This window comes from Aegilops tauschii, chromosome 2 (genome assembly GCF_002575655.3).
Source record: "Aegilops tauschii subsp. strangulata cultivar AL8/78 chromosome 2, Aet v6.0, whole genome shotgun sequence".
Taxonomy (NCBI): domain Eukaryota; kingdom Viridiplantae; phylum Streptophyta; class Magnoliopsida; order Poales; family Poaceae; genus Aegilops; species Aegilops tauschii.
Window position 1 is genome coordinate 454,687,257 of NC_053036.3, and position 23,115 is coordinate 454,710,371.

Sequence of the window (23,115 nt, forward strand, 5' to 3'; positions counted from 1 at the left end):
GGGCATCTACTTCAAACCTCTGCGCCGCCCGGAGCTCGTCGACGCCGGCTAGATCCGACACCCTGGAGACCCGCGTCCCCGCCGGACCTCCTTCCTCTACGCCAAGTCTGCCCGCCATGGCCCGTTTCGCCTCGACCTCAATCGAGGAGAACAAGCAGCGTTGCTGCCTTCTTCAGTTCCGCCCGCACGCCACCTTGCTGGAGAACGCTGTCCTCGCCCGGATCCCCGTGCCCTGCCATCTCGTCCATGCCGGCGAGTTCCTCCCGCGTCGTTGTCTTCTCTGCATCAAGCCGCGCCGCCGCACCAAGTACCCTGAATCGCGCCCAGCCGCCGGCGCTCGAACCTGCCTGCTTCCACGACCCGCGCTCGCCTCGAGAGGAAGAGTCAACGCACGAGCGACTCGCGCGTGTTCTAGATCCAGTGAACCGGCCCAGCCTCCCGAAGCCCAGCCGCTTCTTCGCTTCCAGCCCAGTGGCCTGATGTAAGCAGCCACTTAAACCCCTCCTGTACATTGTTGGGCTAGACAGTTTCAGCCCGTGGACGTTTTTTTCCCTTGGGTTCTGTAGACTCAAGGGTCATCTTTATTTTAACCCCCCGGGCCAGTGTTCCTCTGAGTGCTGGTCCAAACCGGGCGATGTCCGGCGCCCCCTGGGCAACCAGGGTCTATGCCAACCCGACGTCTGGCCCATCCGGTGTGCCCTGAGAACGAGATACGTGCGACTCCTATCGGGATTTGTCAGCACATCGGGCGACTTTGCTGGTCTTGTTTTACCATTGTCAAAAAGTCTTGTAACCGGGATTCCGAGACTGATCGGGTCTTCCCGGGAGAAGGAATATCCTTCGTTGTCCGTGAGAGCTTGTGATGGGCTAAGTTGGGACATCCCTGCAGGGTATAAACTTTCAAGAGCCGTGCCCGCGGTTATGTGGCAGATGGGAATTTGTTAATATCCGGTTGTAGAGAACGTGACACTTGACTTAATTAAAATGCATCAACCGCGTGTGTAGCCGTGATGGTCTCTTTTCGGCGGAGTCCGGGAAGTGAACACGGTTCTTGTGTTATGTTTGAACGTAATTAGTTTCAGGATCACTTCTTGATCACTTCTAGCTTCTCGACCGTTGCGTTGCTTCTCTTCTCGCTCTCATTTGCGTATGTTAGCCACCATATATGCTTAGTTCTTGCTGCAGCTCCACCTCACTACCCTTTCCTACCATAAGCTTAAATAGTCTTGATCTCGCGGGTGTGAGATTGTTGAGTACTCGTGACTCACAGATTCTACCAAAACAGTTGCAGGTGCCGGTGATACCAGTGCAGATGACGCAACCGAGCTCAAGTGGGAGCTCGATGAAGACCTTGGTCGTTACTATGTTTATTTTCCTGATGATCAGTAGTGGAGCCCAGTTGGGACGATCGGGGATCTAGCATTTGGGGTTGTCTTCTTTTATTTTGGTTCCGTAGTCGGACCTTGATTGTACTCTGAATGATGTATGTTTATTTTATGTATTGTGTGAAGTGGCGATTGTAAGCCATCTCTTTATCCCATTCTTGTTCATTACATGGGATTGTGTGAAGATGACCCTTCTTGCGACAAAACCACCATTCGGTTATGCATCCAAGTCGTGCCTCGACATGTGGGAGATATAGCCGCATCGTGGCCGTTACAAGTTGGTAATCAAAGCCATCCGCGACTTAGGAGCCCCCTGCTTGATTGAATCGTTGGCGCTGTTGAGTCTAGAACAAAAATGTTTTGAGTCTTAGGATTATATATATCGGAGAGTAGGATTCTTTTTACTCCCCAGTCCCTTCGTCGCTCTGGTGAGGCCACCTGACGTAGATGTTTTGACTTTCCTCTCCTCAAATTTCACTAAAAAAATTTAGGATCACGCGGGTATCTTGGAATCGTTCCGATGGTTTTGTGACGAGAACATTGTTCTTGGTGCCTCCTGACATTTAGGGGTTGTGGCAGTGTCCCAGGGAGTTGAGCTCCCAGGTGTTGTCGTCACAATTTTATCGGTGCAGTCCTGGAATACCTGAGTTTTGCCGACATCGAAAATCTCTTTTATGCAGTTTGTTGGTGAGATCACCTCGACACCACCCAGTACTGGGGCGGGAGTTAGGGAGTATTGCCATAACTCGTATAACGGATGCTTTTCGAAGGTTGAGATACACGATTTCTAGAGTTTTTCTTGGTTATGTGTTGACGGATGGATATAGCTGGATCTAGGTATTGTTAGTTTGGGTGAGATAAATTGCATCCCCTATATCCCCAACACCTGATTGCATAACCAGAATGTTTCGGGAGTTCATAGGTGGGAATTCAAGTAGCTCCTAGAATATCTTTTCGACGGATGTATGATTTGAGATTGGGGTCCAACGTCTAGTGGTTCGCTTTTCACGGTCGATTTACAGTGGTCGCGAGGCGTCTTAAAGAATCCTTGGCTATGCCGATTCGGGGACGTCTTGTTTGTCATTTGTGACGTCCGCTGTACGTCGTGCCCGTGGGGCCTCATCATGAACACTTTGGGCGAAATCTCTATCATATGTTTGTTTCCGGCTTATTCTGCGAGCCAATCCTTTGTTTTGTTTTGGTTTGTGGTATTCGAGTTGCTTCATTGTCTGGTGTTGATTCCATACCTTTTCTAAGCCATGTTCTCATATTTCTATGTGGATGCTAATCCTTCTTGATCATCAAGGTTGTCTTTTCAATTCTTTTCAACAGGTGTGCTTCTCTTCAAGTGGACCCGATCATTGCAACATTCGCAAGATCATCCCTCAGTTTTTCTCAACGGTGTTTGTTTCAACCGTCCCAAGTTGCCTTTGTTTTTCCCTCCCTCCCACCCTTTTCATCAAGGACTCATATATCCCTAACCAAGTATCCATTTTATTGAGTGAAGTTCTTCATTCTTTTCCTTTAATGTTTTTATCCGGTGATTTCTCATGAAGACGCTAAGGAAGCTTCAACCTTATCATTGTTCAATTCTAATTTTCTTCTCCGATGGATTTAATTCAAGATTTCAGTGTTGATCTTATCCCTTTTCCTCTTTTCACAATGCTTTTCCATTCCGGTGCACCAATTAATCATTCACCTCTCGCTATTCATTTGTTCCGGTGTACTAAAGATATTGCAGGAGATTCGTGTTTTCATTCCTAATCCGTTCAAGATATCTCGAAGTTGTTATCCCTTTTGAGCCATTTTATTAAACCGGCGTAATCTCTCTTCTAAATCGTTCAACGGTGTATCTTTTGAGTGGGCCCTAACCCACACATCTTTTCCAGGATCTTACCTGACTCTTCTAATTTTCCCGGAGCTTCTAAAATTCTTTTCAAAGTTTGACGTAAGAATGGGTTATCATCAGTCATATGTCTTTCTCCAAGATCTTTGAATTTTTTTTCATCGTTGGTTCAACCTTTCTAATTTTCATTCCAGAGTGCCTCAACAATTCATGGTGTTGTTTCTCGTCGTCATTCTCGGATTGTGAAGACCGAAGAAGAGTTTCTCTCAAATCTTGGTCCGTTCTCTCAAAGATTCAGGGTTCTAGCTTGATGCCATCCTCTCATAATTGTTCTTGATTGTGAGAATTCTTTTCACCCATCCGGAGCAATTCAGGAGTCTTTTTAATTTGATTCTCCGGAGCCCATCATCTCAGAATTATTCATTCCAGTCTTCATCTCTCGTTCTCCAAATCTTACCGGTGCATCGCTCAAGTATTCCCTACTCAGCTCGTGATCTCTTCATTCTCTTGTATCTAAATTTCCCCAAGTATCTTTGTTAAATTTATAATTCTTCCTGGTGATTCGCGCTCTTTCCTTCGTGCGTTTCAAGTTCTTACGGTGGTTCATTCAAGATTTCTCTTCCTTCGTTATCGTATCAAATCATTCGTTCTTTCAAATCCTACCGACGATTTGTGGAAGACCTTATTCAAGTTTGTGCTATATCTCTCTTAATACTTTATACGAGAATAAGTAGTATGCCAAATCCGTTGCTTGTCATCAATTTATATTGGTGAAGGATACGCATAAAATAATTCTTGTTCTTGTTTCATCCAAGTGATTAATTCCTTCTTCCGGAGTTCGTAGTGATATCAATTTCTCAGTTATATGTTGTTCATCTTTCTTTTCCGGAGTTCCAAGTTTTCTGCATTATCTCATCGCGAAGCTCCATCTACATCATCGCAAGGCTTCACCTTGTGTTGTCAACTTCTCTTTCTTTTATCATCCTTTCATTACCGGAGTTCTTCATGGAGGTTCACATGGTGGTTCGTCAAGGATTCTTTTCATTTTTCAATTGTTCTTCAAGATTTCTCTCGAAGTTATGATCCATCAAGCCATACTTCAAAATAAACATGGTGCTCAACACATGTTTTGTTTTGAGGAGTTCAAGCATTCTTCATCTTGCATTCTGAAGTGCAATTCTTCCTACCTTATCTTTTGAGGTGGTGTTATGTCCTTCTTGACAATTTCCATCCATGTTCCATGTTTCACATGTTGTCAAGAATGAGATATTTTAAATCCACCAATCTCTTCGTTGGAGTTATCTTGTGTCATGTTTCACCTAAAGTCTTCCCTAAGGAATGTTGCTATTATGGTTCTCATCAATGATCCAAGTTTTCTCCTATCCTCTTGGTGAAAGAAGTTTTTCATCGCCTTGGTGCTCTCACTCAAATCAATGGCTTCCTTTAGTGGCCGTTTGTCACCTCATATTGTTGGGATGTTTCCATAAGCCTGCTACAAGCTTATTCCTTTCGTTGTTGGTTTTCCAACAACTCCGTTATAACCTTCTTCGAAGGGTGCTTTCCAAGCTCATTTGTGGCAGAAATTGGCATTTCCTTCTACATTCTTTTATTCCAATGATCTATCTTCTATTCTCTCTTCCGGAGGCAATGTGATGTTGCTCTCTTCGCTCATCATCTCGAATTGTGAAGATCGTGTTCTTTTCGTGCTTATCCATTTAACCGGAGTGTTGTGTCATCTCTTCAAGTTCTTTTCATCTTATCAAGTCTTGCATCTCTTTTCAACCGGAGTGCTGTCCAAATTTGTTCTTCCTTATTCCTTGTTTATCTCGTTTCAACGAGAGTGGTTCCGATTCCTTCTTGTCCATTGTACTCGTCATTCATAGCTTTGCAACCTCCAAGGTTCATATGGTGTTCCTTGTTTCTATTTTCTACCGCAGTGCTACAATTGCGTTCATTTCCATTGTGTTCTTTCTTTCAACCTTTCAACCTCTCAAGGTTCTTTGGTTTCACTCGTTTGTCAAAGAGGCAACTTTGTTTTACCTATTGCTCTTCCGTTTCTCTCCGGTGCCATCCCTAGATCTCGGGACGAGATCCTCTTGTAGTGGTGGAGTGTTGTAACACCCCAAGACCGACGCTCCAGACGCCTTCCTTGTTTTTCGTTATCGTCGTGTGTATTTATTTGTTTGTTGCATTTCATCATGGCATCATCCGCATTGCATCGGCACTGGTTGCCGTCATTGTTTTTAAAACTTGCGTCCCCCTTGTTTTCGTTGACCGTTCCGAGACCAACAATATTCTTCGTTTTCCCTCTTGCCTAAACCGGAGTCTCTTTGCACAGTGCTCAGACCCCTCGCGCATGTCCGAAGCTGTCCCGAACCCGACCCGGGCTGTCATGACCGATGAATCCGGATCATCCTCGAACATTCCTAAAACATCACCGGTTTCTCATTTGGACTCTCTAGTCTATTTATCGGGGACCGTCCGATTAAGTTTGTAGGGTCCTATCTAGCCCCTAAGCTACCCCTTGCTATATAAATAGTCTAAACCCTAGGCTATCCTCATCCATTCCTCCCCCTATCCAATCGCCGCCGCCACACTCCACCTCCCACCTCGGGATCTCCTCCCGATCCAAATTCTCTCCGACCAAGTCCCTTGTTTTCCGCCGCCGCCCAATCCATCCATCCAGCCCGCAACAGTGTCTCCCCTTGATGGCTCCATCGCTCATGCTCGAGCCCCTCTGCCTCGATCCACCAGGCGCCTGGATCGCAGCAACCAACGCACAGGAGAGGAGCTCCTTGATCCCCTTGACCCCGACCTCTGCGCCCACGGCCTCCTCCCCGTCCCCTTTGAGCCCGAGCATGCCAGCACCTCCTAGCGCCGCTGCCGGCGACCTCGCCGAACCAGGCCACCCCGGCCAGCCTTCCGCCACCTGCAGGCCAACCCCGTCGACGCTCCTTCCCTGCTCCTCTTCCTTCCTTCTCCTCCCAACCTTACCTCGTGTTCCCCTGTCTGTTTTCGCCATGGACAGGGAGCGCCAGGGCATCTGCTTCAAACCTCTGCGCCGCCCGGAGCTCGTCGACGCCGGCCAGATCCGACACCCTGGAGACCCGCGTCCCCGCCGGACCTCCTTCCTCTGCGCCAAGTCTGCCCGCCATGGCCCGTTTCGCCTCGACCTCAACCGAGGAGAACAAGCAGCGCTGCTGCCTTCTTCAGTTCCGCCCGCACGCCACCTCGCCGAAGAACGCTGTCCTCGCCCGGATCCCCGTGCCCTGCCATCTCGTCCATGCCGGCGAGTTCCTCCCGCGTCGTTGTCTTCTCTGCATCAAGCCGCGCCGCCGCGCCAAGTACCCTGAATCGCGCCCAGCCGCCGTCGCTCGAACCTGCCTGCTTCCATGACCCGCGCTCGCCTCGAGAGGAAGAGTCAACGCACGAGCGACTCGCGCGTGTTCTAGATCTAGTGAACCGGCCCAGCCTCCCGAAGCCCAGCCGCTTCTTCGCTTCCAGCCCAGTGGCCCGATGTAAGCAGCCGCTTAAACCCCTCCTGTACATTGTTGGGCTAGACAGTTTCAGCCCGTGGACGTTTTTTTCCCTTGGGTTATGCAGACTGAAGGGTCATCTTTATTTTAACCCCCCGGGCCAGTGTTCCTCTGAGTGCTGGTCCAAACCGGGCGATGTCCGGCGCCCCCTGGGCAACCAGGGTCTATCCCAACCCGACGTCTGGCCCATCCGATGTGCCCTGAGAACGAGATACGTGCGACTCCTATCGGGATTTGTCAGCACATCGGGCGACTTTGCTGGTCTTGTTTTACCATTGTCGAAAAGTCTTGTAACCGGGATTCCGAGACTGATCGGGTCTTCCCGGGAGAAGGAATATCCTTCGTTGTCCGTGAGAGCTTGTGATGGGCTAAGTTGGGACACCCCTGCAGGGTATAAACTTTCAAGAGCCGTGCCCGCGGTTATGTGGCAGATGGGAATTTGTTAATATCCGGTTGTAGAGAACGTGACACTTGACTTAATTAAAATGCATCAACTGCGTGTGTAGTCGTGATGGTCTCTTTTCGGCGGAGTCCGGGAAGTGAACACGGTTCTTGTGTTACGTTTGAACGTAAGTAGTTTCAGGATCACTTCTTGATCACTTCTAGCTTCTCGACCGTTGCGTTGCTTCTCTTCTCGCTCTCATTTGCGTATGTTAGCCACCATATATGCTTAGTGCTTGCTGCAGCTCCACCTCACTACCCTTTCCTACCATAAGCTTAAATAGTCTTGATCTCGCGGGTGTGAGATTGTTGAGTACACGTGACTCACAGATTCTACCAAAACAGTTGCAGGTGCCGGTGATACCAGTGCAGATGACGCAACCGAGCTCAAGTGGGAGCTTGATGAAGACCTTGGTCGTTACTATGTTTTGTTTCCTGATGATCAGTAGTGGAGCCCAGTTGGGACGATCGGGGATCTAGCATTTGGGGTTGTCTTCTTTTATTTTGGTTCCGTAGTCGGACCTTGATTGTACTCTGAATGATGTATGTTTAATTTATGTATTGTGTGTAGTGGCGATTGTAAGCCAACTCTTTATCCCATTCTTGTTCATTACATGGGATTGTGTAAAGATGACCCTTCTTGCGACAAAACCACCATGCGGTTATGCCTCCAAGTCGTGCCTCGACATGTGGGAGATATAGCCGCATCGTGGGCGTTACAAGTTGGTAATCAAAGCCATCCGCGACTTAGGAGCCCCCTGCTTGATTGAATCGTTGGCGCTGTTGAGTCTAGAACAAAAATGTTTTGAGTCTTAGGATTATATATATCGGAGAGTAGGATTCTTTTTACTCCCCAGTCCCTTCGTCGCTCTGGTGAGGCCTCCTGACGTAGATGTTTTGACTTTCCTCTCCTCAAATTTCACTAAAAAAAATTTAGGATCACGCGGGTATCTTGGAATCGTTCCGATGGTTTTGTGACGAGAACATTGTTCTTGGTGCCTCCTGACATTTAGGGGTTGTGGCAGTGTCCCGGGGAGTTGAGCTCCGAGGTGTTGTCGTCACAATTTTATCGGTGCAGTTCTGGAATACCTGAGTTTTGCCGACATCGAAAATCTATTTTATGCAGTTTGTTGGTGAGATCACCTCAACACCACCCAGTACTGGGGCGGGAGTTAGGGAGTATTGCCATAACTCGTATAACGGATGCTTTTCGAAGGTTGAGGTACACGATTTCTAGAGTTTTTCTTGGTTATGTGTTGACGAATGGATATAGCTGGATCTAGGTATTGTTAGTTTGGGTGAGATATATTGCATCCCCTATATCCCCAACACCTGATTGCATAACCAGAATGTTTCGGGAGTTCATAGGTGGGAATTCAAGTAGCTCCTAGAATATCTTTTCGACGGATGTATGATTTGAGATTGGGGTCCAACGTCTAGTGGTTGCGAGGCATCTTAAAGAATCCTTGGCTATGCCGATTCGGGGACGTCTTGTTTGTCATTCGTGACGTCCGCTGTACGTCGTGCCCGTGGGGCCTCATCATGAACACTTTGGGCGAAATCTCTATCATATGTTTGTTTCCGGCTTATTCTGCGAGCCAATCCTTTGTTTTGTTTTGGTTTGTGGTATTCGAGTTGCTTCATTGTCTGGTGTTGATTCCATACCTTTTCTAAGCCATGTTCTCATATTTCTATGTGGATGCTAATCCTTCTTGATCATCAAGGTTGTCTTTTCAATTCTTTTCAACCAGTGTGCTTCTCTTCAAGTGGACCCGATCATTGCAACATTCGCAAGATCATCCCTCAGTTTTTCTCAACGGTGTTTGTTTCAACCGTCGCAAGTTGCCTTTGTTTTTCACTCCCTCCCGCCCTTTTCATCAAGGACTCATATATCCCTAACCAAGTATCCATTTTATTGAGTGAAGTTCTTCATTCTTTTCCTTTAATGTTTTTATCCGGTGATTTCTCATGAAGACGCTAAGGAAGCTTCAACCTTATCATTGTTCCATTCTAATTTTCTTCTCCGATGGATTTAATTCAAGATTTGAGTGTTGATCTTATCCCTTTTCCTCTTTTCACAATGCTTTTCCATTCCGGTGCACCAATTAATCATTCACCTCTCGCTATTCATTTGTTCCGGTGTACTAAAGATATTGCAGGAGATTCGTGTTTTCATTCCTAATCCGTTCAAGATATCTCGAAGTTGTTATCCCTTTTGAGCCATTTTATTAAACCGGCGTAATCTCTCTTCTAAATCGTTCAACGGTGTATCTTTTGAGTGGGCCCTAACCCACACATCTTTTCCAGGATCTTACCTGACTCTTCTAATTTTCCCGGAGCTTCTAAAATTCTTTTCAAAGTTTGACGTAAGAATGGGTTATCATCAGTCATATGTCTTTCTCCAAGATCTTTCAATTTTTTTCATCGTTGGTTCAACCTTTCTAATTTTCATTCCGGAGTGCCTCAACAATTCATGGTGTTGTTTCTCGTCGTCATTCTCGGATTGTGAAGACCGAAGAAGAGTTTCTCTCAAATCTTGGTCCGTTCTCTCAAAGATTCAGGGTTCTAGCTTGATGTCATCCTCTCATAATTGTTCTTGATTGTGAGAATTCTTTTCACCCATCCGGAGCAATTCAGGAGTCTTTTTTATTTGATTCTCCGGAGCCCATCATCTCAGAATTATTCATTCCAGTCTTCATCTCTCGTTCTCCAAATCTTACCGGTGCATCGCTCAAGTATTCCCTACTCAGCTCGTGATCTCTTCATTCTCTTGTATCTAAATTTCCCCAAGTATCTTTGTTCAATTTATAATTCTTCCTGGTGATTCGCGCTCTTTCCTTCGTGCGTTTCAAGTTCTTATGATGGTTCATTCAAGATTTCTCTTCCTTCGTTATCGTATCAACTCATTCGTTCTTTCAAATCCTACCGACGATTTGTGGAAGACCTTATTCAAGTTTGTGCTATATCTCTCTTAATCCTTTATACGAGAATAAGTAGTATGCCAAATCTGTTGCTTGTCATCAATTTATATTGGTGAAGGATACGCATAACATAATTCTTGTTCTTGTTTCATCCAAGTGATTAATTCCTTCTTCCGGAGTTCGTAGTGATATCAATTTCTCAGTTATATGTTGTTCATCTTTCTTTTCCGGAGTTCCAAGTTTTCCGCATTATCTCATCGCGAAGCTCCATCTACATCATCGCAAGGCTTCACCTTGTGTTCTCAACTTCTCTTTCTTTTATCATCCTTTCATTACCGGAGTTCTTCATGGAGGTTCACATGTTGGTTCATCAAGGATTCTTTTCATTTTTCAATTGTTCTTCAAGATTTCTCTCGAAGTTATGATCCATCAAGCCATACTTCAAAATAAACATGGTGCTCAACACATGTTTTGTTTTGAGGAGTTCAAGCATTCTTCATCTTGCATTCCGAAGTGCAATTCTTCCTACCTTATCTTTTGAGGTGGTGTTATGTCCTTCTTGACAATTTCCATCCATGTTCCATGTTTCACATGTTGTCAAGAATGAGATATTTTAAATCCACCAATCTCTTCGTTGGAGTTATCTTGTGTCATGTTTCACCTAAAGTCTTCCCTAAGGAATGTTGCTATTATGGTGCTCATCAATGATCCAAGTTTTCTCCTATCCTCTTGGTGAAAGAAGTTTTTCATCGCCTTGGTGCTCTCACTCAAATCAATGGCTTCCTTTAGTGGCCGTTTGTCACCTCATATTGTTGGGATGTTTCCATAAGCCTGCTACAAGCTTATTCCTTTCGTTGTTGGTTTTCCAACAACTCCGTTATAACCTTCTTCGAAGGGTGCTTTCCAAGCTCATTTGTGGCAGAAATTGGCATTTCCTTCTACATTCTTTTATTCCAATGATCTATCTTCTATTCTCTCTTCCGGAGGCAATGTGATGTTGCTCTCTTCGCTCATCATCTTGAATTGTGAAGATCGTGTTCTTTTCGTGCTTATCCATTTAACCGGAGTGTTGTGTCATCTCTTCAAGTTCTTTTCATCTTATCAAGTCTTGCATCTCTTTTCAACCGGAGTGCTGTCCAAATTTGTTCTTCCTTATTCCTTGTTTATCTCGTTTCAACGAGAGTGGTTCCGATTCCTTCTTGTCCATTGTACTCGTCATTCATAGCTTTGCAACCTCCAAGGTTCATATGGTGTTCCTTGTTTCTATTTTCTACCGCAGTGCTGCAATTGCGTTCATTTGCATTGTGTTCTTTCTTTCAACCTTTCAACCTCTCAAGGTTCTTTGGTTTCACTCGTTTGTCAAAGAAGCAACTTTGTTTTACCTATTTCTCTTCCGTTTCTCTCCGGTGCCATCCCTAGATCTCGGGATGAGATCCTCTTGTAGTGGTGGAGTGTTGTAACACCTCAAGACCGATGCTCCAGACGCCTTCCTTGTTTTTCGTTATCGTCGTGTGTATTTATTTGTTTGTTGCATTTTATCATGGCATCATCCGCATTGCATCGGCACTGGTTGCCGTCATTGTTTTTAAAACTTGCGTCCCCCTTGTTTTCGTTGACCGTTCCGAGACCAACAATATTCTTCGTTTTCCCTCTTGCCTAAACCGGAGTCTCTTTGCACAGTGCTCAGACCCCTCGCGCGTGTCCGAAGCTGTCCCGAACCCGACCCGGGCTGTCATGACCGATGAATCCGGATCATCCTCGAACATTCCTAAAACATCACCGGTTTCTCATTTGGACTCTCTAGTCTATTTATCGGGGACCGTCCGATTAAGTTCGGAGGGTCCTATCTAGCCCCTAAGCTACCCCTTGCTATATAAACAGTCTAAACCTTAGGCTATCCTCATCCATTCCTCCACCTATCCAATCACCGCCGCCACACACCACCTCCCACCTCGGGATCTCCTCCCGATCCAAATTCTCTCCGACCAAGTCCCTTGTTTTCCGCCGCCGCCCAATCCATCCATCCAGCCCGCAATAGTGTCTCCCCTCGATGACTCCATCGCTCATGCTCGAGCCCCTCTGCCTCGATCCACCAGGCGCCTTGATCGCAGCAACCAACACACAGGAGAGGAGCTCCTTGATCCCCTTGACCCTGACCTCTGCGCCCATGGCCTCCTGCCCGTCGCCTTGGAGCCCGAGCATGCCAGCACCTCCTAGCGCCGCTGCCGGCGACCTCGCCGAACCAAGCCACCCCGGCCAGCCTTCCGCCACCTGCAGGCCAACCCCGTCGCCGCTCCTTCCCTGCTCCTCTTCCTTCCTTCTCCTCCCAACCTTACCTCGTTTTCCCCTGTCTGTTTTCGCCATGGACAGGGAGCGCCAGGGCATCTGCTTCAAACCTCTGCGCCGCCCGGAGCTCATCGACGCCGGCCAGATCCGACGCCCTGGAGACCCGCGTCCCCGCCGGACCTCCTTCCACTGCGCCAAGTCCGCCTGCCATGCCCCGTTTTGCCTCGACCTCGACCGAGGAGAACAAGCAGCGTTGCTGCCTTCTTCAGTTCCGCCCGCACGCCACCTCGCCAGAGAACGCTGTCCTCGCCCGGATCCCCGTGCCCTGCCATCTCGTCCATGCCGCAGAGTTCCTCCCATGTCGTCGTCTTCTCTGCATCAAGCCGCGCCGCCGCGCCAAGTACCCTGAATCGTGCCCAGCCACCGGCGCTCGAACCTACCTGCTTCCATGACCCGCGCTCGCCTCGAGAGGAAGAGTCAACGCATGAGCGACTCGCGCGTGTTCTAGATCTAGTGAACCGGCCCAGCCTCCCGAAGCCCAGCCGCTTCTTCGCTTCCAGCCCAGTGGCCCGATGTGAGCAGCCGCCCAAACCCCTCCTGTATATTGTTGGGCTAGACAGTTTCAGCCCGTGGACGTTTTTTTCCCTTGGGTTCTGCAGACTCAAGGGTCATCTTTATTTTAACCCCCCGGGCTAGTGATCCTCTGAGTGCTGGTCCAAACCGGGCAATGTCCAGCGCCCCCTGGGCAACCAGGGTCTATGCCAACCCGACGTCTGGCCCATCCGGTGTGCCCTGAGAACGAGATACGTGCGACTCCTATCGGGATTTCTCGGCACATCGGGCGGCTTTGCTGGTCTTGTTTTACCATTGTCGAAAAGTCTTGTAACCGGGATTCCGAGACTGATCGGGTCTTCCCGGGAGATGGAATATCCTTCGTTGACCGTGAGAGCTTGTGATGGGCTAAGTTGGGACACCCCTGCAGGGTATAAACTTTCGAGAGCCGTGCCCGCGGTTATGTGGCAGATGATAATTTGTTAATATCCGGTTGTAGAGAACGTGACACTTGACTTAATTAAAATGCATCAACCGCGTGTGTAGCCGTGATGGTCTCTTTTCGGCGGAGTCCGGGAAGTGAACACGGTTCTTGTGTTATGTTTGAACATAAGTACTTTCAGGATCACTTCTTGATCACTTCTAGCTTCTCGACCGTTGCGTTGCTTCTCTTCTCGCTCCCATTTGCGTATGTTAGCCACCATATATGCTTAGTGCTTGCTGCAGCTCCACCTCACTACCCTTTCCTACGCATAAGCTTAAATAGTCTTGATCTCGCGGGTGTGAGATTGCTGAGTCCTCGTGACTCACAGATTCTACGAAAACAGTTGCAGGTGCCGGTGATACCAGTGCAGATGACGCAACCGAGCTCAAGTGGGAGCTTGATGAAGACCTTGGTCGTTACTATGTTTCGTTTCCTGATGATCAGTAGTGGAGCCCAGTTGGGACGATTGGGGATCTAGCATTTGGGGTTGTCTTCTTTTATTTTGGTTCTGTAGTCGGACCTTGATTGTACTCTGAATGATGTATGTTTAATTTATGTATTGTGTGAAGTGGCGATTGTAAGCCAACTCTTTATCCAATTCTTGTTCATTACATGGGATTGTGTGAAGATGACCCTTCTTGCGACAAAACCACCATGCGGTTATGCCTCCAAGTCGTGCCTCGACACGTGGGAGATATAGCCGCATCGTGGGCGTTACAGCACAATAAGTGTTCCTCCGGTATTCTGGAGTTGCATTATCTCATAGTCATAGGAACATGTATAAGTCATGAAGAAAGCAATATCAATAAACTAAACGATGATAGTGCTAAGCTAACGGATGGGTCATGTCCATCACATCATTCTCCAATGATATGATCCCGTTCATCAAATGACAACACATGTCTATGGTTAGGAAACTTAACCATCTTTGATTAACGAGCTAGTCTTAGTAGAGGCATACTAGGGACACTCTATTTGTCTATGTATTCACACATGTACTAAGTTTCCGGCTAATACAATTCTAGCATGAATAATAAACATTTATCATGATATAAGGAAATATAAATAACAACTTTATTATTGCCTCTAGGGCATATTTCCTTCAGTCTCCCACTTGCACTAGAGTCAATAATCTAGATTACATTGTAAGATTCTAACACCCATGGAATCTTGGTGCTGATCATGTTTTGCTCGTGAGAGAGGTTTAGTCAACGGGTCTGCAACATTCAGATCCGTATGTATCTTGCAAATATCTATGTCTCCCTCCTTGACTTGATCGCGGATGGAATTGAAGCGTCTCTTGATGTGCTTGGTTCTCTTGTGAAATCTGGATTCCTTTGCTAAGGCAATCGCACCAGTATTGTCACAAAAGATTTTCATTGGACCCGACTCACTAGGTATGACACCTAGATCGGATATGAACTCCTTCATCCAGACTCCTTCATTTGCTGCTTCCGAACCAGCTATGTACTCTGCTTCACACGTAGATCCCGCCACGACGCTCTGCTTGGAACTACACATACTTACAGCTCCTCCATTCAATATAAATATGTATCCGGTTTGTGACTTAGAGTCATCCAGATCAGTGTCAAAGCTTGCATCGACATAACCATTTACGACGAGCTCTTTATCACCTCCATAAACGAGAAACATTTCCTTAGTCCTTTTCAGGTATTTCAGGATGTTCTTGACCGTTGTCCAGTGATCCACTCCTGGATTACTTTGGTACCTCCCTGCTAAACTAATAGCAAGGGACACATCAGGTCTGGTACACAGCATTGCATACATGATAGAACCTATGGCTGAAGCATAGGGAATGACTTTCATTTTCTCTCTATCTTCTACAGTGGTCGGGCATTGAGTCTGACTCAACTTCTCACCTTGTAACATAGGCAAGAACCCTTTCTTTGCTTGATCCATTTTGAACTTCTTCAAAACTTTATCAAGGTATGTGCTTTGTGAATGTCCAATTAAGCATCTTGATCTATCTCTATAGATCTTGATGCCCAATATATCAGCAGCTTCAACGAGGTCTTTCATTGAAAAATTCTTATTCAAGTATCCTTTTATGCTATTCAGAAATTCAGTATCATTTCCAATCAACAATATGGCATCTACATATAATATCAGAAATGCTACAGAGCTCCCACTCACTTTCTTGTAAATACAGGCTTTTCTAAAAGTCTGAATAAAACCATATGCTTTGATCACACTATCAAAGCGTATATTACAACTCCGAGATGCTTGCACCAGTCCATAATGGATCACTGGAGCTTGCACACTTTGTTAGCACCATTTGGATCAACAAAACCTTCTGGTTGCATCATATACAACTCTTCTTTAAGATATCCATTAAGGAATGCAATTTTGACACCCATTCGCCAAATTTCATAATCATAAAATGCGGCAATTGCTAACATGATTCGGACGGACTTAAGCATCGCTACGGGTGAGAAGGTCTCATCATAGTCAACTCCTTGAACTTATCGAAAACCTTTCACAATAAGTCGAGCTTTGTAGACAGTAATATTACCGTCAGCGTCAGTCTTCTTCTTGAAGATCCATTTATTATCTATGGCTTGCCGTTCATCGGGCAAGTCAACCAAAGTCCACACTTTGTTCTCATACATGGATCCCGTCTCAGATTTCATGGCCTCAAGCTATTTTGCGGAATCTGGGCTCATCATCGCTTCCTCATAGTTCGTAGGTTCGTCATGGTCAAGTAACATGACCTCCAGAACAGGATTACCGTACCACTCTGGTGCAGATCTTACTCTGGTTGACCTACGAAGTTCGGTAGTAACTTGATCAGAAGTTTCATGATCATCATCATTAGCTTCCTCACTAATCGGTGTAGGAATCACTGGAACTGATTTCTATGATGTACTACTTTCCAATTCGTGAGAAGGTACAATTACCTCATCTAGTTCTACTTTCCTCCCACTCACTTCTTTCGAGAGAAACTCCTTCTCTAGAAAGGATCCATTCTTAGCAACGAATATCTTGCCTTCGGATCTGTGATAGAAGGTGTACCCAACAGTTTCCTTTGGGTATCCTATGAAGACACATTTCTGTGATTTGGGTTCGAGCTTATCAGGTTGAAGCTTTTTCACATAAGCATCGCAGCCCCAAGCTTTAAGAAACGACAACTTCGGTTTCTTGCCAAACCACAGTTCATATGGTGTCGTCTCAACGGATTTAGATGGTGCCCTATTTAACGTGAATGCAGCCGTCTCTAAAGCATAACCCCAAAACGATAGCGGTAAATCAGTAAGAGACATCATAGATCGCACCATATCTAATAAAGTGCGGTTGCGACGTTCGGACACACCATTACGCTGTGGTGTTCTGGGTGGCGTGAGTTGCGAAACTATTCTGTATTGTTTCAAATGAAGACCAAACTCGTAACTCAAATATTCACCTCCACAATCAGGTCGTAGAAATTTTATTTTCTTGTTACGATGATTTTCTACTTCACTCTAAAATTCTTTGAACTTTTCAAATGTTTCAGACTTATGTTTCATCAAGTAGATATACCCATACCTGCTCAAATCATCTGTGATGGTCAGAAAATAATGATACCCACCGCGAGCATCAACACTCATAGGACCGCATACATCTGTATGTATTATTTCCAATAAGTCTTTTGCTCGCTCCATTGTTTCGGAGAACGGAGTCTTAGTCATCTTGCCCATGAGGCATGGTTCGCAAGCATCAAGTGATTCCAAAAGCCCATCAGCATGGAGTTTCTTCATGCGCTTTACACCAATATGATCTAAATGGCAGTGCCACAAATAAGTTGCACTATAATTATTAAACTTATATCTTTTGGCTTCAATACTATGAATATGTGTATCACTACTATCGAGATTTAATAAAAATAGACCACTCATCAAGGGTGCATGACCATAAAAGATATTACTCATATAAATAGAACAACCATTATTCTCTGATTTAAATGAATAACCGTCTCGCATCAAACAAGATCCAGATATAATGTGCATGCTTAACGCTGGCACCAAATAACAATTATTCAGGTCTAAAACTAATCCCGAAGGTAGATGTAGAGGTAGCGTGCCGGCGGCGATCACATCGACTTTGGAACCATTTCCCACGCGCATCGTCACCTCGTCCTTAGCCAATCTTCGCTTAATCTGTAGTCCTGTTTTGAGTTGCAAATATGAGCAACAAAACCAGTATCAAATACCCAGGCACTACTGTAAGCATTAGTAAGGTACACATCAATAACATTTATATCAAATATACCTTTCGCTTTGCCATCTTTCTTATTCGCCAAATACTTGGGGCAGTTCCGCTTCCAGTGACCAGTCCCTTTGCAGTAGAAGCACTTGGTCTCAGGCTTAGGTCCAAACTTGGGCTTCTTCGCTTGAGCAGCAACTTGCTTACCGTTCTTCTTGAAGTTTCCCTTCTTCCCTTTGCCCTTTTTCTTGAAACTAGTGAGCCACCGAGTTGCCGACCTCGCCTCCGGCCGTTGGTCGTTGCCGCCGCGCTTTGAGCCGTTTCTGCTGCCACAAGTCGCCGCCACCAAGTTGCCTCGCCGAAGCGTCAAGTCGCCCCAGGGTCTTGCCGTCTCCGCTGTGGCCGGGCTCGAGCAGCCACCTCTGTTGCCGCGCCCCGGTCCCCGCGGCCGTGCGATAAAGTCGCCGGCGTCCATCGTTGCTGCCAAGGCCACGGCCGTCTTACCTCCGCCGGGGATGAGCCGCCTCCGCCGCAGCTCTGAAGCCGCCCACACGGCCTCGCGGTCGTCCGCCTCTGCCGTCGCCTTGGCCTTCACTTCCGCACAGCGCTGTGAGCCGCCTGGTCGCCCTCTCGACCGTCCTACGTCAAGCTACTGCTGGAAAGTCGCCGCATAAGCCGCTGGAGAGTCGCCGTTGAGCCTCACTGCTCCTGAGTCGCCTTCATGCCTCGCCTGCTCCGGCCCGGGTTGCCTCTCGCGCCATCGAGTCGGTCGCTAAGTTCTACTCCGGGCCGCCACCACGCGAACTCGTGTCCACAGTGATGAGCCGTCTGACGCATCCAAGGTGTTTGCCTCAACCCGCCGGTTCACCGGCGCCTCTCCACTGCCGCGGCAATGACGCCTTGAGCCGCTATCGTGGCCTTGAGTCGCTGCTTCTGAGTCGTCTGTGCCGTTGCTTGTTTTCACTTCTGAGTCGCCGGTGCCCTGCGTGCTTCTGCCGTAGCTCGTTGGACTACGCTGTCAGAACTAGTCTCAAAACTGCTGTTGGAAACGAACAAAGATCAAAGGAAAATGCTATGCTACTGTGGTGGTCAAGTCAGCCACAAGAACCACCACTTTCTCACAAGAAGACAGAAGCAAAAGCAACTATTCCCTCTGTTCGGAATTACTCGTCCAAGAAATGAATGTATCTAGATGTATTTTAGTTATAGATACATCCATTTTTGTGACAAGTAATTCCGAACGGAGGGAGTAGTATTACAGTACTAGTACATCATGGCGCTAGAAGGATCACACGGTCAAGGAATCAATTAGGTGTACTGGTAGTACTCCATGAAGACTAAAATACTGGAACATCTACACTGATATTTGGTCCGATCAAATTCTAGCCTGCGCACGGATCATTTGTCGTCCGGACAAATAAGGTGATATCCATCTGAGTCTATTTTTAACACATATTCTTTTTTGTCAAAGAACAATTTATCTTTGTCGTGATCTGCAATGTTTTTATGCAGGATAATAATTTATGACGAAGGTATTATTATACCACGGACATGGAGCGCGTGCCAGCATAATTTTGCACTGGCGTTCTTCCGGGCCATGCTGCTCGACGGATACACGTGCAAATCACCGCCCCCGCTGTTCGGTTTACATCCGTCCGCGCATGCGGCCAACTCGTTGTCCGTGCCGGCTTACAAACGTCACGCCTGACTCACCCGTCCGCACCGGCTTACCACACTGCGGCCGGTTCACCCGTGATTGATTTCAGCTTCGTCCGGTGATCATCAAGTCCGTGACGGATAATTACCAGCTTAACATATCAGGTGAAATCCGTCTAAATCTAGTTTGGACACATATTGTTTTTGTCAAAGAACAATTATGTTGGTTTGTATCTTCTTTATATGCAGGACAATTATTTCAAAGTGGCGTTGTATCGCAGATGATTGTTCTTGCCGTGCCGCTCAATAGAAGCGCCTAAATTGCCGCTCTTGCAGACCAATCTATATCAGCATATCAGGGTCACACCCGTTCATGCAGGTTGTCCAATGGACGTATACAAACTACCGCCATGTGGTCCGGTCTATATTATCAGCCGCCGTCCACACCTGTCTACATGAGTTGTTTATTGAGAATAAAGTCAGTCACTACTCGGGTAGCCCGGTTTTCTTTCAAATTGGAGGCAAATTATCATCAACCGCCGTCTGCACTGGATGGCTCAATGGGCAGGCACGCAAGTCGCTGCCACTACAGTTTTGGTTAACTTCAGATAGCGAGTTGGAAGGAACCATTGGCCGAGTTGCTGACACGGCTCATACGGATCATTTATAACCCGCCGCAGTCACCTCAACCTTCTGTGGATTCACATTGCGCTATCAACACCAATGATATACACCCTATGCTATGGTCAAATATGGAGAATCTCAAGCCAACTCCTCGAGTCGCCTTAAGACTCGGGGGCTACAATGACATAACTCAGCAAATTTTGCCTGTTTCAGCAAAATTCAAAAACCCCAGGACATTGAAGGGAAAGATAACCCGGTCCCGGAGGCTGCCGCCATATTGGTGAAAATTTAAAAGCCGTCAGAAAACTTCCGGCTCAAAATGAAGATTCTGGTTCAAAATCCGGTTCAAGAGAAATTTGTTTTTCACAAAGCATGGAAGCTCTCAGTGGTTGGTTTAAAATCCGGCTCAAGGGAAATTAGTCTCACTGAAGCTCTCAAAATATCCGATTCAAGATCCGGCTCAAGGGAAAATCTGTCTCCCCCAAAGCTCTGAAGCTCTTAAATATCCGGGTTAAAGATTCGGTTCAAAAAGAATCACCTCTTGCAAAGTTCGAGTTTTCAGGAAAAATTAAAGATTGCCAAAGAGAATTTGCTGCCATAATGCGCGGTTCAAACATAGGCATATCATATTATTGATCACTTGGGGGCTTCCTGCTCATTGAGCATAGCTGTGAATATCCCTCTTGATCCGGCTTATACGCCATGCTTACAATAAACTTGGGGGGCTTACTACCCAGGTTAAAGGGACCAAAGAGAGTCTGTTGCACAGCACAACTCAAACATAGGCACCCGGCGAGCACAGCTCAGAAATATATCACTTGGGGGCTTCCGGCTTATTGAGCTAAGCTATGATTACCTTTTGATCCGGCTTATACACCATGTTTACAAAAACACTTGGGGGCTTACTGCCCAGGTTAAAGGGACCAAAGAGAGTCTGTTGCAAAAGCACAACTCAAACATAGGCACCCATTGAGCACAGCTCAAAATATTGCTTGGGGGCTCTTTTGTTCTACAAGAACATAGAGTCTATAACCTTGTAATAGGCTATAAAAGCCAGGCTTGGAAGCCAGGTGTATTCACCTAAAACCCCGGGTTATCCTGCCTTTTTAAGTAAGTCACTCCGTCCAGGTAATCCTGGTAAGACCCGTCGAACCTTTGACAAGTCAATCTTATACAGACCCTGAACTTGTCTTAGTTAAAATGACGATTGGTTAATGTGAGGTCCATCTTATAAGGCTTTGTAAAATGGTTTAACTCAGTGGCCTGGCAGCCCATGAAAAGCCTCGGTTCTTGCATGTTTTCTTTTGAATCTTTCTTTTTGAGGTTTCTTTTGATGAAGATTATACTAATCCGGTGTTTATTGGTCCGGTCTGGTTTTTGACTATAAGTCGCCAGTATGAGATAAGGTAACATCCGGTGTTTATTAACCCGCCCTGGCTTTCGACTATAAGTCACCAATATATATTTGGATTGCACCATTGGAATCATGCGCTTATAAATCATTGGGTATATTATTCAAATCTTTAATAGCCAACATGGCTGGATTTTTATTGTGGTTATCAATAACCAGTATTATGATTGAGGTTTTCAAAAAGTCGCTTTAGCGCAATGGATATTATTTTATCAATGGATATGATTTATTCTACAATGGAAGGAATAGTCCCGAGTCGCTACAGGCTTACGACCCGGCACTTGGGGGCTACATTATTCAAGTTGAAGACTACATCAAATATGCAAGTCTCATGTCCCTCCAAGCATGCACCATGATACTTGGGGGCTAACGCAAAGTCATTTTTACTAGCCTTATTGAAGACCCGACTCATCACATCATAATGAGCCGGCCCTTGGGGGCTACCAATTCCTCCTATCAATGATTCAAGGTACACAAGTCTTAATCCATTATATTCAAGGGTCCACTGCTCAGTTGGTAAAGCACAAAGCTCTTAACCTTGTGGACGTGGGTTCAAGCCCCATGGTGGAGTTACATCATATGATGTTATTTTCAATGAAGCATGATCATATTTATAAAGTCCCTGCTCATTATTGCATAATGACCCGGCCCTTGGGGACTACACTGGTTGAAGTTTTTTTAGCATCAGGCAATTACAAGTCCCAGGTTGCTGCAAGCATGACAACCCGACACTTGGGGGCTACATAATATAGAGTATTCAGTTTTTACTAGTGACTGAGATGAACAACATGGATTTTTTCAAAGTGGTAATATTTGTATTGAAGCAAGTCTTAAGTCATTACTTTGTCCTGCTCAAGACTTGGGGGCTACAGGTAACACGGATATAAGGGAGAAATATTTTCAAATTCTCTGTTTTGAGCAAACCAGATTGACCCGGCGTCACCAATCATTATGACCCGGTGTCTGAAACTATCATAGCCCGGCGTCATCAATAATCATGAACCAGCGTTGGCAACAATCCTGACCCGGAATTATTAGTTTTTATAACCCGGCAATGGTAGTAATCATAAACCGGCAAGTTCTACATCTTCAAGCCGGCTGAAAATCAGATGAGTATTTCAAGACCAATATTTTTGTTAAGCATTGGGAGCTGAATCAAATATTCTTCACAATATATTTCTGTGAGAAGCCAATGTCAGCAAATTGATTATGAAGCTGGTCTATTGACCCGTACTGTCCGGAAGAAGGAACTGACAAGGACTTAAGGATGGTCAGGTGCCGGCTTAAAATTTTTTTTAACCCGAAGCACAACCTATCAAATTTGTCCTGGTGTTTATTTTGCAGGATTAGTTTAACATGGATAAATCCAAATTAAACTGGGGGCTAATGTCGGGGATATACCCCACAGCGTAACGCGGCAGGAAGTATAACCCGGCCGGACTTGGCGACTCGCTAATGACCTGCCCTGACTGGATGACTTACTAAGTGACCCACCCGAGCCTTGCGACTCATGGGTGACCCGGCGAGCGGGTCAGAGGAACGATAAGACCCGGTGGCCCAGAAGGTGGTTTATGGAAGGCCGACTCATGTTATGGTGGGCCGGTTTATGAGGAAAGCACAAGGAATATTCTCCTACAAAGGAAGCAAGACTAGGAATCCACTTGTAATAGAGTAATCCTAATCCAACTAGGACTAGTCATGTAAACCGCCCCTTCAACATATATAAGGAGGGTCAGGGCTCCCAAAGAGGGAGAAGCAAGAAGAAACAATCTC